Below are 16,797 nucleotides of genomic sequence, written 5' to 3' on the forward strand. Positions count from 1 at the left end.
GGCCTACTATCCTTCACTGGCTTACTTTATAGTAGTATCTCTCTGTCATAATTCAAGAAAATGGCAGGCACAGGCTGCCTTAGTTCTCTCAACTACTCTTTCTTCTTCCCCACAGAGCTCTGTCCTTTACCTTCTTTGGATCATGGCTCAAATGTTACCTTTTCAATGAGGCTTCCCTAAATCATCCTACTTAAGTTACAGCTACCCTTCCCAAATATTCCTCATCCCTCATCACTGCTTTATTTTTCTCCAAGGTGGTCATCACCTTATACTATATTTTGAGTTTAATGTTTAATATCTGTTATCTCAATAGAAAGTAAGTCCTGTGAATGCCAGGATCTTAGTCTGCTTTTGTTCACTGTTTCTTTTTTTCCTTGAATCCTACCAAACATGTAATAGAATTTAAGTACTATTTTTGTATGTATAAACATATACATAAATTAATATATAAACAACTACTGTCTAAAACATACAATAAAAATTATTTGACTTGAAGCCAAGATATGCCATTCTCTCCATATTATTTTGTATATATTTTTAGTATTGACTCTATATTCTTTAGTATTTTTGCACGTTTAGTGCATCAGTAAGTAGGCAGTCTTAGGAGAAGAATCTAGTAATCCTGTGGCCCTACCTGTGACTTGCTACCAAAAGGGCATCAAATGATTCACCTCTGTCATAATCTTTTTCACTTAATTGGTTATCAAATAATTTTGGAGGTAAGTGTATTGTTTAACATTAAACTTTTTTTTTCCAGTTCATTATTTCTTTTCTCTTTAAAAATCTTTTCAGTTCATAAAGTCTTTTCTCTTTAAAAATATCTCCCTTCTGTGGAGCTGGCTATTAATCATCTCAGGTTTGTTGGCAGGAGACTATTTGACTCCTCCTAGAATGTATTATATGTTTTTCCCTTATTCTCCTTCACTGCTTTGGGATTTCTCTTTTCTTGTTTCTTCCTTGTGTATGTGTATATGTTCCTTTAAAAGCAGAAGAAATTGTTTTAAGTCACTGGAGTGAGCCAAAGTGGGAGGAATCAGCTTCTGATACCTTCTCCTAGCTAAAGAGTAGACTAACTTGTTAAAATATTTATTTATGGGGAAAAAAATCCTTCCTTCTATTTGTTTTCACCACCTAGTATGTGTGAATGTGGGAAGAGGGGTTAGTGGAAGGGCAGCGGAGGCAGGGATTAACTAGAGAAGAATTGTTTTCCACATAAGTCTTGTTCCCAGAACAAACATTGTTAGCAAACTGTTTATCCTTAAGTCAGCAAAGAATTTCTAATGTAGTTTCCAAAACTAATTGACTTGATAAGATATGATTCTTTTTCAAGATGTGCCAGATTTCTAGTCCTTACCATCTGCTCAGCCAATTGGTAACAAGTAAAAATACAGTCATGAAGATGAATACTAATACTGATTAATTAACTTCCAGGCAAGTGCCTTGAGACCTTATGACTTCTTCCTACTCTTAGATCTAAAGCCATAGCCCTTTTGTACATAGTTGTCATCAGATAGCTGAAATTTTCTACCCTTTCCTACTCCAAAAAGGGCCTAAGAGAGTTGCAATGGTAAGCCTAATTTAAGCTTAATATTCCCACCAGATTTACCGAGAGAAGCTAAAAAATAATTTAGTTTCACATAGTTCTGTAATTAGGATAGGAAAATCCTTTTTATTCCACAAAGAATTGACATCTCTTTCCCTCATCTTTTTTTTATGAGAACTACAATTATGTAACTGAAAGAACTGAAGATGTGATGAAAATTCACTCACCTTGCTTAATATTGCGTGTATATTTTTTACTATTTATTTATGTCTGGGGAATAGAAAACAAATTATCAGCTATGTGCACTGGTGACTATCTGGGTTATTTGATAAAGTACAGAGATATTTCATTTGTTTCTATCTTGTAAAATAGTTCAGCTCATTGCGGTTGTTTAGGTAATAGCATTTTGTCACAGGATGGCAGAATGTCCCTTAGCACTTGTCCATTGCTTTCTATACTGGGACATATTTCTCTTTAACTTCCTACAACATTTGTTTATCAAGTTTACTGTAACTTTTGTTTCTGATTATTTCTCCTTTTTGTTGATCCTTTATATATATTTTTTTCATCTAAATTGTAGACATCAGATTCATACTATCTTATAAATTTAATTCACTCACAAGACAGTTGGTTAAATATTTCTTGAATTGAAACTCATTCAGTATTTGTCAAATAGATTAGTTTTCATGGTTACTCTTCTAAAAATTCCCAGAACCATAGAATAGCCAAGTCATAAGGCATCTTTAAATAATTTAGTTCAACAAATCTTGAGGAATTTAAAGTTCAGATCATTTAAGTACTTGCTTAAAGTCATAGATTATTTAGTTATTTAAGACAGCATGAACCAAAATTTAAAAACAATATTACAATAAAAACATTAGTATTGTTAAAATCAAACAGAAATGGAGATCAGACTTGAAAATTCCCTGAGCAGACAAAACCAGCTTAGTGGTACAAGCAAAACTTAGCTTATTTTGCAAGACAAGTGAGGCTAACTTGACTTGGGTCATTTCTTTTGCTTATGCTTCTGAAAATCATAAGCAAAACTTAAACTGTTCACCAAAATTGATATAAGGTAACCACTAACCAATCCTCTTTCATTTAAGAAAATTTTACTATTCTAGCCAATCACTGTGAAGAATAAACAGTCACTGCCTCCATACTATATAAGCAGTTAACCTCATTCCATGATTTGGTTTGAGTGCTCCCAGTTTACAGACTGTCTTTTTGGTGTACGCACGATAAACTTTTACTAATTACTACTTCAGTGATTCATTGGTTTTACTTCTGTTTTTTTCTGAATTTTTGACAGTATAAGTAGGCCATCTTATTTGAAATGCTGCATTTATTCTCAAGAAGTGACTTGGGAATAGAGTTATATCCCACAAACAGAGGACATTTGTGATGTGTGATCAACTCAAATTTTTGTTTCTGCTAGATCATGCTACAGCAAAGAAAATTACAAAGAATGAATTAAAAATTAAAAACATATTTATTCCATTAACAGCACATAAAAATATTTTAGATGATTCTGCTATAAATCCTGGGATTAAAATTAGCAGGCCAGGTTATATATTTTGTCTTTTCTTTTCTTTCTTTCTTTTTTTTTTTTTAATCCTGAAGTGCCTGTCAGCAGCCATGGCCATGCAGTTTTTCCCCTTCATGGCCATGATGGCCCCTCCATTACAGGACATAACAGACATGACTGTGGTGTACTAGGACCTTTAATCACCTCACTTCCAGTAAACCAGCTTTGGCCCTCACTGCAGGCTTATCTATATTTTTGATAAAGAAATATTTAGCACCTGTACTAGTTTGCTAGGGCTGCCATAACAAAATACCACAGATTGGATGGCTTAAACAATAGAAACTTACTTTCTCACAATTCTGGAGGCTAGTAGTCCAAAGTCAAAGTATTATTAGCTTCTATTCCAAGGCCTTTCTCCTTGGCTTGAAGACTGCTGCCTTTTCACTGTGTCCTCATATTTCCTTTTTTCCTCTGTATTCATGCAGCCCTCTTCTAGTGCCCAAATTTCCTCTTAACAGGGACACAAGTCAGATGGGATTAGAACCCACCCTAAAAGGCCTCATTTTAATTTTAAAGGACCTATCACCCAATGTAGTCACATTCTGAGGAACTGGGGGTGTCTAGGACTTCAACATATGAATTTGGGGGGTTCATAATTCAGCCTATAAGAGTACCCAAGACATGCTGAGTTTCTAATTCTGAAACCAGGCTGGAAGTGATACTTCTGAAGTATCACTTAATTTTTGAAGAATGTTAAAGTGGTGAAGTTGTTTGTTTGTTTGTTTTTAATTAGTTTTATCTATTAAATTCCCATAAAATATAATATTAATGTTTACATTAGAATTTAGAATTTGGAGAGGAGGAATTTGAACCAGGCTGCCTGTGTTTTTCCATATGTTAATACTTCTGTCAAAAATTGGAGGGTGACCTGTTTCACATGAAAAAGGTTCTACGTAACTTCTCTTTATTAAAAAAAGAAGAGGTCTTTATATTTAACTTGTAACTGCCCCCATAGGCAGCAATATTCATGCAAACAGTGATATCATGGTCACCTATATATTAATTTCTACATTTGCGGTTCCCTCTGTAAGGGAATTCTGTAAGTATATGATCTAGTTAGTTATTAGGTAAGGGATAGAAGATGCCTCCTGATCTTTAAGTATATTTTGCTGTAGCCTATAACTAACAAGAAATAAGACAATAAAAATAAAATAACTGCCAATAGATTTACATTTTAGTCTGCTTTTCTTATTGATCAATCACCACTGTAGAAGGAAAATCAAAATGGAGTCGGTAATGCTAAGAGAGATCTCTAAAATGGAGCCAGGAGGCCATCAACTAAGTATGATTTATGCACATCTCAGCTAGTATGGAATCTGAACTTTGATCATTTCATGTCTTAACATACACAACCAGAACATGTGCCCAGTGTTCTAGAAACTCAAGGTATTTATTGAACCCTTACCCTAAAATAATTCCTGATAGTCTATCCCTTAAGGACAAATACTTCTTTTCTTGAATCAATCATAATTCTTAAATAGGGTCAATCATAATTCTTAAACAAACTTAAGGCTTTTGCCTTTATAAGCTCCTAACTCTTTACCTTCCCCAGAACATTCTTTGTCTGACCTGAATCTGTCTCTCAAACTGCAATTCTTCAGACCCCAAATAAAGCTCTTTGTTCTTTATAGCCTTGATACTGATTGTTGTTTGACATTATCCAATCACTATTCACTTAATACTAAGTTTACACTGGTCTAGATCATATTTAATTGCATAAATATAGAGGCAGAAGCATTTATCATATTACAGAATAAACATCCATAGCAATTAATTCTTTTCTGGAATACCTTTCTAACCTTGGGCTCCCTGCTGTCTTTCCTTACTTATGTTTGACCTTTGGAACTTGATTGAACCTCATCTCCTTGGAGATGTCTATTCAAGCCATACTAAGTTAACAAATTGTTCAAGTTAATTTTTAAATAAAGAAAGTATATTGAGCAGCTCACAGAATTTTAAACACTCCTATTTTTGTATCTTTCACATGAGAAAAAGAATAACATAAACTTTCTTGATGGTAGCCTCAACAAATCGGATGAAGAATATTCACCTTTGCTTATGAGGCAGCCTACAGAAGGACCCTGCCTAGAATGAGATTTCCATATGAAATCGTGACTGCTTCATCCAATTTGCTTATTAATTAAAGGATTATGAATATTAAACCATAGGAAAATGCAGTAGAAATAATCGAAAAAGTACAAGCAGAGCAAAGTCCAATGGTAAAAGTGAAAAGACTGAGATCAAATAAAAAATATGGAAGAACCAGAGAAAACCTGGGAATAATACCCACTTTTCAGGGAAAACTCAAATTGCATTCTTATGCAGCCATCTGAAGGAGATTTGGTAGTAGAGAAAACATACTCAGATGCAGGAATGAGGATGTTACCAAACATTAGAATACAATGGATTAGACAAAGTAACTGAAGAGATAAAAACGATAAAAAGTACAGGAAATTGAATGATGGTTCACTGGAATATGTATGTAAAAAAAACTTTAGAGCACTGTTATGGGACGAAAGTTGAATTCGCCTTTGAAGCCGAATTCAGTGTTTTTCTTTGGAAGATACTGATTTCATTTTAGTGGATTATTACCAAAAAAAAAAGTTCTGGTCTTTAGCAACTGTGTTACTTAAAGCAATTGCTTTTTTTCCTTCAAGTGGGAAAAAGAACTGTTGTATATATATAAAATGAACTTGTATTTTCCACTGACCAAATATTTCCCTCACATTAGTGTCTCAGGACTTCAAAATAGTAAGTTACTTTCTCTAACAGGATACAGCAATTGAAAGGAGTGTCTTTTTGAGTAAAACATTGATGCCCTCTCCAGCTCTAATCTTCTCCACTCCACAATTTCTCAACTAATGACCATATACCCTCAGAATCCCTAAGTGCTTAGAATATTGTCTAGAATTATAAAATGTTGCCTGTTAAATGTTGGGTTGCACATCTAGGCAGTAGACATGGAATCAATGAATACAGGATGATTCTCTACATTCTGGAAGAAATAGAATTTATATCCCCTACTTTTTTTAAAAAAGGTTAAAATGAACAAAAATTTTTACCTAAAGATAGTTACTTAAAGATACCATTTAAATAACAAATCTGAGGCACTGATCAGCATTTAATATATAAAAGGCTGATTCAGTCAATCAACCAGCACTATATAACTTAAACTAAAAATTGTTTCATTCTATTAAATTACTGTGTTTAAAACTTAGCTATAAACATTTATTTTACCTGATATCAGCCTCTGGAGCAAGTCTTAAGTGAATGAAAATCGATCGCTCAAGGCCAACACATTGCCTATTAGCCATTCAATAGTTTCCTTTACTAATGCCTCAATAATCTCCAGGAATGGAAGAAAACGCCAATAGTATTTAGCACTAAATGCTCTGAGATACTATCATTTATTTTCAATGAAAATAAATGGTGAAACATCAAATGCATCTACATGATATTCACTCTGTATGATAAGTAAAAACCTATTTTTAGTATACTATTAGGAACATTTATCTTATATGGTAAACAAATGTGAAAGGAAAGTTAGATAAGGAAAATTAGACGGATCCATGTGTCATCCATTGTACTTTCTGGAATAACTTGGGTACCAGTCTATTCCAGTATGCTTTTATTAACCAACAGCAACAATTAAAAAAATCCAATAGTGCAATGTCCCTAGAAATTTTCCATGAATCAAAGTATAGTTAGGTTTCTTGCATCTTGTTTACCAGGGTGCCTATCAGAGACAAAGCAGTAGTTTCAGTGAAATGGGGGTTAAGAAGCACTGCTTTTTACAAGGATGTGTTTAAGTGAACTGTATACATAGGAACTTCAATTGTCTTAGCCTAATCAAAGAATGCAATGAACAGTGTAAGTGCCACTTCCCTAGCTTCTGTGTGTTTTTGCGTCTAACATAGTACACCTGGGGAACATGATTCTGCAACTAATGGAGCCACTGTGCCCTCACACACAGAAGTTCCTTGGAGTTTACATCATGCTGAGGCACCTCTTAGTCAATAACTGATTGCTGCAGGATCATGAAAACCCTCCTCTCTTGCTTCTAACAAAGATAAGCACTGAGGGACTATTTATCTTCTAGAGCTTTAACTGAAATCAAATCTTTACTTGGCTTCTTCCCTTTTCTTCTGTTGGTTCCCTTAAACTCACACAATTTTTCTGCTTGGAACATTTACTTAATAAACTCAATGCATACTAATCCTCATCTCAGGACTTGCTTCCGACAGTATCTGACCTGTGCATTTATTTTACGGCAGTGATAACTGGAAATGCAAAAACAGGGAGGGGATCATAGTATGGCATGGCAACTATTTCTAACTACATTCTTTGATTTGGAACCCCAAAAGAAGAAGGCAGTACTTATTTTATGAGACACTTTTTGAGATTCTGAATACTGTTCATGGTGATTCAAGATCAATGTGACAAAGTCTGGGAGCAGAGTTATGTAAAAGAGCATTCTCCAAATTCTTGTGGCAAGCTCAGTAATGTTTGGATACTTTAAGGATTGGTGACTTTATAGCAGGAGGAGTGAATAACCTCATTAGTATTTACAATAAAGGGTTTTGACAATAAAGGGTTTTGGCAATAAAGGCAATGGTGGGACACCTAAAAGAGCAGCTAGCTGCAGAATCCAAGGTGTCCCGAAGGTGGTAATGGCCCCTCTGGTGTTTGGGGCAAGATCCCAGAGTTATGAGCTGAGAGGAGCAATCTTAAGAAAGAAGAGCAAAGCTGGAGGTATCATGCTCCCCAATTTCAAACTCTACTACAAAGCTACAATAAACTACAGTATGGTACTGGCACAAGAACCGACACATAGATCAATGATCAACGGAACAAAATAGTCCATAAACGAACCCACACTTACATGGGCGATTAATCTACAAATCAACAAAGGAGGCAAGAATATGCAATGGGGAAAAGATAGCCTCTTTAATAAATGGTGTTGGGAAAACTAGACAATTACATGCAAAAGAATCAAACGAGATATTTTTTCACACCACGCAAAAAAATTAATTCAAAATGGTTTAAAGATTTAAATACAAAGCCTGAAATCATAAAACTTCTAAAAGAAAATGTAGGCAGTAAGCTCTTTGGTATAGGTCTTAGGTTTTTTTTTTATGTATTTCTTAGTGTTTTTTTTTTTAATATTTCTCCCAAACAAAGGAAACAAGAGCAAAATTAAGCAAATAGTACCTCATCAAACTAAAAAGTTTTTGCATAGCAAAGAAAAGTATCAACAAAATTAAAAGGCCACCTACTGAATGGGAGAATATATTTGCAAACAATGTATCTAAAAAAGGGTTAATAACCAAATTATACAAAAAAAATCATACTACTTAACAACAAAAAAAATCAAACAACTCAATTAAAAAATGGGCAGAGGACATGAACAGGCATTTTCCCAAAGAAGACATACTGATGGACAACAGGCACATGAAAAGATGTTCAATATCACTTATTATCAACGAAATGCAAATCAAAGCCACAATGAGATATCACTTCACACTTTCAGAATGACTATTATCAGAATAGACTACAAATGAGTGCTGACGAGGTTGTGGAGAAAAGGGAACCCTTGTGTACTTTGATGGGAATGTAAATTGATGTAGCCACTCTGGAAAACAGTATGGAGATTCCTCAAAAAAACTAAAAAAAAAAAAAAAAAAAAAAGAACTACCACATGACCAAGCAATTCCACTCCTGGGAATTTACATGAAGAAAACAAAAACACTAATCAGAAAGATATACACATCCCTATGTTCACTGCAGCATTGTTTTCAATTGCAAAGATACAAAAGCAACCTTAATGCCCATTAACAGATGGATGGATAAAGAAGATGTGGTATGATGGAACATTACTCAAACATAAAAGAGAATTAAATCTTGCCATTTGGGACAGCATGAATGGACTTAGAAGGCATTATGCTAAGTGAAGTAAGTCAGACAGAGGAAGACAAATACTGTTTGATTTCACTTATATGTGTAATTAAAAAATAAAACAAATGAACAAACTTAATAAAACAAGAAAAGAGTTATAGATACAGAGAAAAAACAGACGGTTGCCACAGGGGATGGGTGTGGGAAGAGGAAAGAAATAGGTGAGGGAGATTAAGAAGTACAGACTACCAGCTGCGAAATAAACTAGTCACGAGTATGAAATGTATGGTGTGGGGAACACACTCAATTATTACAGTATCTTTGTGTAGTGACATACACTATGTTGTGTAACAGTTGCTAACATAATTTGTAGGCCAATTATAAATATAATTTAATACTGGTGTATGTTAGATGTGAAACTTGTTAAAAGAGTTAGTCCTAAGAGCTCTCATCATAAGGAATTTTCTTTTCTATTTCTTTAATTTTTTATCTGTATCAGATGATGAATGGTCACTAAATGTACTGTGATAATCATTTCATTATATATGTGAGTCAAATTATTATGCTGTAAACCTTAAAATTCCACAGTATTTTATATAAATTATATCTCAATAAAACTGGAAAGAAAAAAAGAAATTAGAAGTTAGCTTTTAATAAATTAAAATCTCTTAATAACCTTATAAGCTTAAAATCTCTATAAGCTTAAAATCTCTATAATAACCATTTGAAAATGGCCAGTTGTAAGCCATTGGAAAAGTATACTCAAAGGATTGAAGAAAATAACTCATAAGATTTAAGAGTGTTCTTCAAATATGATCATAGTATATAAGACACAAAAAAAGAGTGAGATAGAAAAACAAACAGCTTTGGACAAATATCTTTGGGAAACCAAATATTACAAAATAGTTAGAAAAAGAGGAGCCATACACACAGAGAGAGAAATTAGAGGCTCTAAGAACTAGAAAGTGTCATGATGGTGGAAGCCAATATAGAAAAGTGTCACATGGAGGATGCAGTCAAATGTCTATCTGGTGAGGCCTAATTTTCTTAATGTTTATGCGCAAATGCTGTATGGTTGTAGCTTTGTCTTTTTTTCTCTTTTCCTTTTTCTTCAACAGGATAAACATTTCAGGTGATTCATCACGCCTCTACTAGTAATGTTCTCTTTACTATCCCCCTGACCAAATATTTCCCCTCTTCTGCTAATGAAATGTGGTCAGTGTTTATAATGAGAAGTTACTGAAATGGAAAGAAACTTACTGTTTTATTGGAAGGAAGGAAGCCATATTTTACGTTTCTTAACTGCCTGGAAATAATGACATTTCCTATTTAACCAACATGTAATGAAAAATGATTCATTAAAATATATTACTGGACTGTCACTGTGTGTCAGGAACTACTTTTGACACTGGGATACAGAGGTGAAGATATCTTAACTATATATTGGATATAAAGGGAATATGGAGAGCTGGATGAGATAAATGAGAACAGAATCATTGTTGTGTACCTAGCTCTTGTAATTTTGGTTTTCTCCAGGATTCCCAAAATTTCAGCTACAAAGTAAGGAGCTAGATCCTGTCACCCAGGAATAGATCAAAAGTAAGAAAAATATTTCAACATATAAGTATGTCTTAGTGCTAAAATGAGATGGCTGAGAGTCTAAAATGGAGAAAGATATGCCCCAGAAGGAGAAAACTGAAGTATCAGACGCTCCCTTGAATATCCCCTTTAATTGTATCTCTGAGAGTGGTTTGGAGCTTCTGGGTAAAGTGAAAAACCACAAAAATAAAGCTTATGCTATGGAGTGCTATAACAATAAAGAAGACCACAAGGCATTATTATAATGGAGCACAATTCAAAGCAGTGCACTCTGGTCCCATATTTTGGTGGTTTGTGAGAACATTTCTTTCTTTTCAAATGCAGTTGTGAAACTTAGCTTTTCCTCCTACATGTTTTTAGGCTAATAAATTTGCTCCTGTGAGTTTTTAGACTCCTAAATTTTGATAATATGACACCATGAGAATTAGAAATCAAGACTTTAATTTTATTCTTTCAGAAGGAAAAATAGTATTATTCCAGGTAAAAATAAGTATTTTTGTGTATATGTAGCAAAAATACAATAAAAAATGAAACAAATTTTATGAACTTCTTTCTACGTAGTTTTTTCTTTCTTATTGGAGGCCAACTTCATAAATTCAAAAAGGCTGACTTACAACATCTCTGCATGTTATACAATGTTTCTTTCTAGATCAATGTTATTTCTAGATTATCTGTCCTTGTGGATCTCAATGAAATTTCTATATGTAATAAACTGTATATAAGTTTAAATGTCTTGATTATGTAGTCTTTGTTTCCTATAGCCCTCCAGGCAATCCTGCACTTAAGCCCCACCAGTTTTCAAAGCCAGATGTTATGGAGGCTTGCTTTCCTACCTGGTGCATATATCCTAAGCTGGGAAGCCAGATGTGGGGTTTGGGTGTCAAACTCCTCAAAGAGAACTTCCAAGCCTGTGATATCCTTCCCTCCTATCAGTCATAGCACTGTGGGTATGGGGTGTGGAGACCACATCTCCACTCTTTCTACTCATCTCAATGTGGCTTTTCTTTTTCATCTTTGGTTGCAGAAAATCTTTTCTGCTAGTCTTTGGGTTGTTCGTAGAGATAGTTTCTGTGTATGTTGTATTTCTGGTGTGTTTGTGAGAGGAGATAAGCCCAGGATTTTCATACTGTGCCATCTTGTACTACCCACTCCCCATCCTGTGCATAGGCATTTTTGGCACAGAAAATATAGTAAGTCTAGTAATGCTTATTTAGTGGAATTAATATGTTATATTTGCTCTATATTGCTAATGGCATATTTAATATTCTAACGGTTAACCATGTAAAAATTATTTCAAATGAACAATAATACACAATTCTTTTTAACTTTGTTTCCTAAATTACATGCTTCTTCCTTTCTTAAAATATTAGATGATTGGTTGAATAGTAATTGATTAGTCATTGATGTTTTCTTTTAATTCAAGAATTTGACAGTAGTCTTAGAAATCTGGGTGGGTTAAATACTGACAGATACAGTAATTAAGAGTGATTCCACTCTAGTTAAACTACTTGACCTGCTGAATGATGAAAAAACCAGAGAGTCAATTGTGCATTTCAACAGTGTCTTGGAACAAAATCTTATTAGAATACCAAAATACATTAATTTTAATGATTATGACAGGAATAAATCTAATTGACAAATAATTAACTTAATATCAAAGGAGTTATAGAAAATGCTATGCATTTTTGTTGACACATTAAATTTAGGGTAGAAATTATGTGAAATGTATTCAATTTCTAAGGTAAATTTAAGAAGATTTTAATTAATAGCTTAAGTGTTAACTGATGTAAATTTAATATTCATCTGTCTATAGCTAGAGTTTTAAAATATATCAACAGCTAATTTTTTTCATATGAAAATAGGTTAGATCAACTTAGAGAAACAATACTCAAAATATAAAAATAAATTATTTAAAACAAATTAAAATATTTTTCTTAATTTTTTTCTGAAGCAAAACAACATATAAAGTAAGAATTATGAGCATTCCATTACCCAAAATTAATATTTTGTATATAATTACCCATATTTTTCTATACCACCACAAATATTCAAATGCTTATATTTTAGAGAAATTTTAAGGAAAAATGCTGCTTTTATCTAACTTTTTTACTAAGTTATACATTGAATAATTTTTATTATAACTATCTTTCTATGTTTGAAAAGTTATCTATGATAAAATGTAGGAGTTCCTATACATGTAGGTATATATCATCAAAAATCTGTAATAGCTTGATACTATAAAAGTAATACATGTTTGAAGTTAAGAAAATTAAACACTTCTAAAGAGTATGGAGTAAAGAATACATGTACTTTGTTTGCCCACTACTGATAACATTTACAGAAATAACTGTTTGTGAGATAACAGAAAATATATATCAGTCTCTGCTACCAGTTCTTCACACAGAGTTTCTGAAAATTTTGAACATAATTTCCTAAGTGATAGGAGAACTAGGTGCATCTTGTGTTCTAATACTTGGTGTTTGACCCTGGTTCCTCACACAGGGCTCCTAAATTCTTTGATAGGAGTGTCTCTTGTTCTAGTGAGGAAGCTCCTAGATGGCTCCTAGCTGGGGGTAGTTTAACAGGAAGGCCAAGCCATTATTAGAAGCTTGGAATTTTTGCCCTGTCTCCTTACTTCTCTAGAGAGTAGAGAGGGGCTAGAAATGGAGTAAATAATTGATCATGGGTATGTAAAGAATCCTCCATAAAATCCCAATAGTACAACATTCTGATTCCAGGTTGGTGAGCACATCCAATTATCAGGAGGGTAATGGAACCAACTCCATGGGGACAGAAGGTCCCAGACCTCACCCTTCATCTTCATCTGGATGTTCATCTGTGTCCTTTATCATATTCTTTAATAGACTGTTAAACATAAGTGTTTCCCTGAATTCTGTGAGCTGCTTTGGCAAATTAACTGAACCTGAGGAGGGAATCATGGGAATTACTAGTTGCAGCCAAGCTGGGCAGAAGTTGTGGGTAACCTAGGGACCTACTAGCAACTGGCATCTCAAGTAAGAGACAATATTATGAAACTGAACCCTTAACCTGTGGGATCCAATGCTATCTCCAGGTAGGTAGCGTAGTTTTTTAAAGTAGTGAGCTTTTTAAAAGTATAAAGGTATCAAAATTCATTTCCACAATAAATATTTAATAGAATAGAATCTACGTTATTTCTGATTTTTTTCCTATTATAGCAATAATGTAATGGACACCCTTATTTCTATATCTTTGCACATTTATTCAATTAGTTTTAATTCCCGTAAGTGGAATGAGTAATTCAAAGGATATGCATTTTTGCTCTTATTAATAACTCCAGATTGCTCTTTGAAACAGCCATGTGAGAATTATTTTCTCACAAACTTATCAGAAACTCCTATAATTTAATCTTTTAAACTTTATAAAAGCCAACACTATCACACTGCCATTTCAAAGCTGTTATTTTATAACTAAGAAGATATACTACTGGCTTTGAGAAAGATAATTCTGGTGTTAAGAAATGAAGCTGTGTATTTGTATATTTGTGACTCTTGCAAATCTAACTTTGCATATTTGTAAATAGTCTAGACAAGATACAGCTTGCTTTCCTTGCTCTATGGATTTCACTAATTTCCTCAGGAAGCATGCTTGTATAGATAGGATGTGCTAGTCTCTGGAGAAATACCAGTAAACCTGAAAGTGACACTCCCTCCCCAAAGTTCATAAAATTTGTAGTTTAGAACTGTACTTTTGAACTTAAACCCATATAAAAGTCACTTCAAGGTATTATAAAAATAAGATTTCCTGAAATTATCCCATACATTCTAATTTGTTCAAACTGATTTGTCAAACAAAAACCTGGAGTTTAATAGGCATCCTACGTGATTCTGATACAGACAGGCTAAAGACCATAATCCAATAATCAACGCGAGTCTTAAAGAAACACATCATTTTTCTCTATCTAGGACATGAGCTATTATATCTACCAAAGGAATATTATCTGTATTCTTATTCTGATCAACACATAATACAAAACAGAATTATCAACAAGTGGCATGGAAGAGTTCATTATAAATTTGCTCAAATTCTATGCTACTGTAGGTTATGTTTATATCATGATCCAGACACAAAATCTTATTTCATCTTCTTTATGTGACTCCCTTAATACAGTTCTCCTATTTTAAGTATATTGGTAAAAAAGAGTTAATATGAATAGATCATTTACATGTTATATGAAGGATCTTCATTATCTGGTATATATTCATCACAGCTAATATGAAATACTTTGAGATTCTGAAGGATTTTCTGGGCTAAATTTTAGAATTTGTCTAATTGGTTCCAACCCCTCTCATACAGGTCTGTTTCTGCTTGGCAATTACTTCTTAGAGTCCCCAAATCACATCTCACTTTTTCTCATAAACATATACCACGATTGCCAGGTTGTATCTAACACATTCCACTTCTCTTCCTCCATGTTGTGATACTTGTTCTTAAGGCTATTAAAGATGGGTTATGATATTTTACTGCTGCCAGTGTCAGTGGTGCTAAATCTGCTAATTCCATTCATTTATAATTTAGCTTTTTCATGTCCTGTATCATAATCTCAGGCATAAACAGTTAGTGTGGCTAGTAATAAGTTCTATTACAAACTGTCTCTCCACTTTGATTATTGGAAACAATTCTTGGAACTCTCTTTCCTTAAGGTTTCTTCTCCCCTCCCCTCAAGGAGATACTCTCTTTCTATATGCAAATCAGCCCTACTGAATTACTATTGGGAACCTGTATATGGTCACTGATATGTATAAAGCCCAAGTGACAGATTTACACAAGCTATGGCCCTGTTGCATGAATCTTGTCTCATATATTACCAGTGTACCAGAAAAATCATTTGTTCTCGCCATAGTCAACTACTCACATTTCTTCAAGTTCAGAAATGTGATTAACTCTTTCAAACCTCCAAAAGTTTGAATATTTTTTATCTACACATACATAGAATCTCCATCTCCCTCATCCAAATTTCTACTTAGCTTTCAGGACTACATCCAAATATCATCTCTGTCAAGTGCCCTCTGTGTCCTCTCTCTCCAGGACTCCCACTGAGACTAGTGTATATATGTCCTAGAATCCAGCCCACATTCTTTTCACTAGCCAAGCCTTGAGCCCTGTTTAGTAGTGGACTCTGATCTGAGAAAAGTTATTTAATGCTCTTTTACATAAGCAAACCATCTACTTCAAAGCTTATTACTGATGGGAGTACTATCTCAATCAAATTAGGTGCCTTTATGGCTAGTGACAGTCCAATATAAATCCCCTTCAACTTCTTTAACCACTTCTGCCCGATATCATGAATAGAGGAGAAAAAAATCTGGATGTATACTGTATGGGAAATTTTCCAAAGGACATTATTATGAGTATAATTCCTTTAGAAAATAAATAAGTTAAAATCATGTGGACTAGGTTTAATCTATATAGTGAGCATGTTTTGGATTAAGTGTGTAATAATTTTGAGATAGCTTGATGGGATAGCAAAATATGGCCTTAAGAATGTTCAACAATACCAAGCAACATGATTTAGCAATTATTAAACTCCTACTACTGTCAATGGCATATATTTTGGGGAACCAACTCTTTGAGAAACAATCCTCTGCCTAGATGACTGATGTAACAGCTTGCAGGAGGAAGGAATTAGAAACAGATTTGCTTCTGCTGAGTAGTGGTGTAAGGGATGCCTTTTCTTGTGGGTGGGCCTGTTGGGAGTCCTCATGTAATACTTTAAGACACAACTCTACCCACAAAACTCTCTCCATAAGAGCAATCCAAACTTTTAAACTGTAGCACTTAGCAGCCAAGTCATGGTGCAAGATGAAAAGTTAATATCATGTTCACATGTTCATCACCAGCCATACCTATCCTGAGGGGAAAAATTTAGACTTTGAGGACATATAGCATTGGGAAGAAGATATGGAAGATGGGATGATGGGCCAATTTAATATTTCTTTACTTGGCTATATTATCAGAGAAGTACACTTTCTCCTCTAAAGTGCTTAATCTTTTCTGTGTTCAATTCAGTTGAATCATATAGATGGTTAAGGAGGAATTCTCAAGCTAATCTTCAAGTCTTTCTGCCATGTTTTTCTATTGAATTTTAAATTCCTTAATGGTAGTGGCCATGACTTTTTAAAATTGATAAACT

Source organism: Camelus dromedarius, chromosome 15, assembly GCF_036321535.1.
Source record: "Camelus dromedarius isolate mCamDro1 chromosome 15, mCamDro1.pat, whole genome shotgun sequence".
Taxonomy (NCBI): Eukaryota; Metazoa; Chordata; class Mammalia; order Artiodactyla; family Camelidae; genus Camelus; species Camelus dromedarius.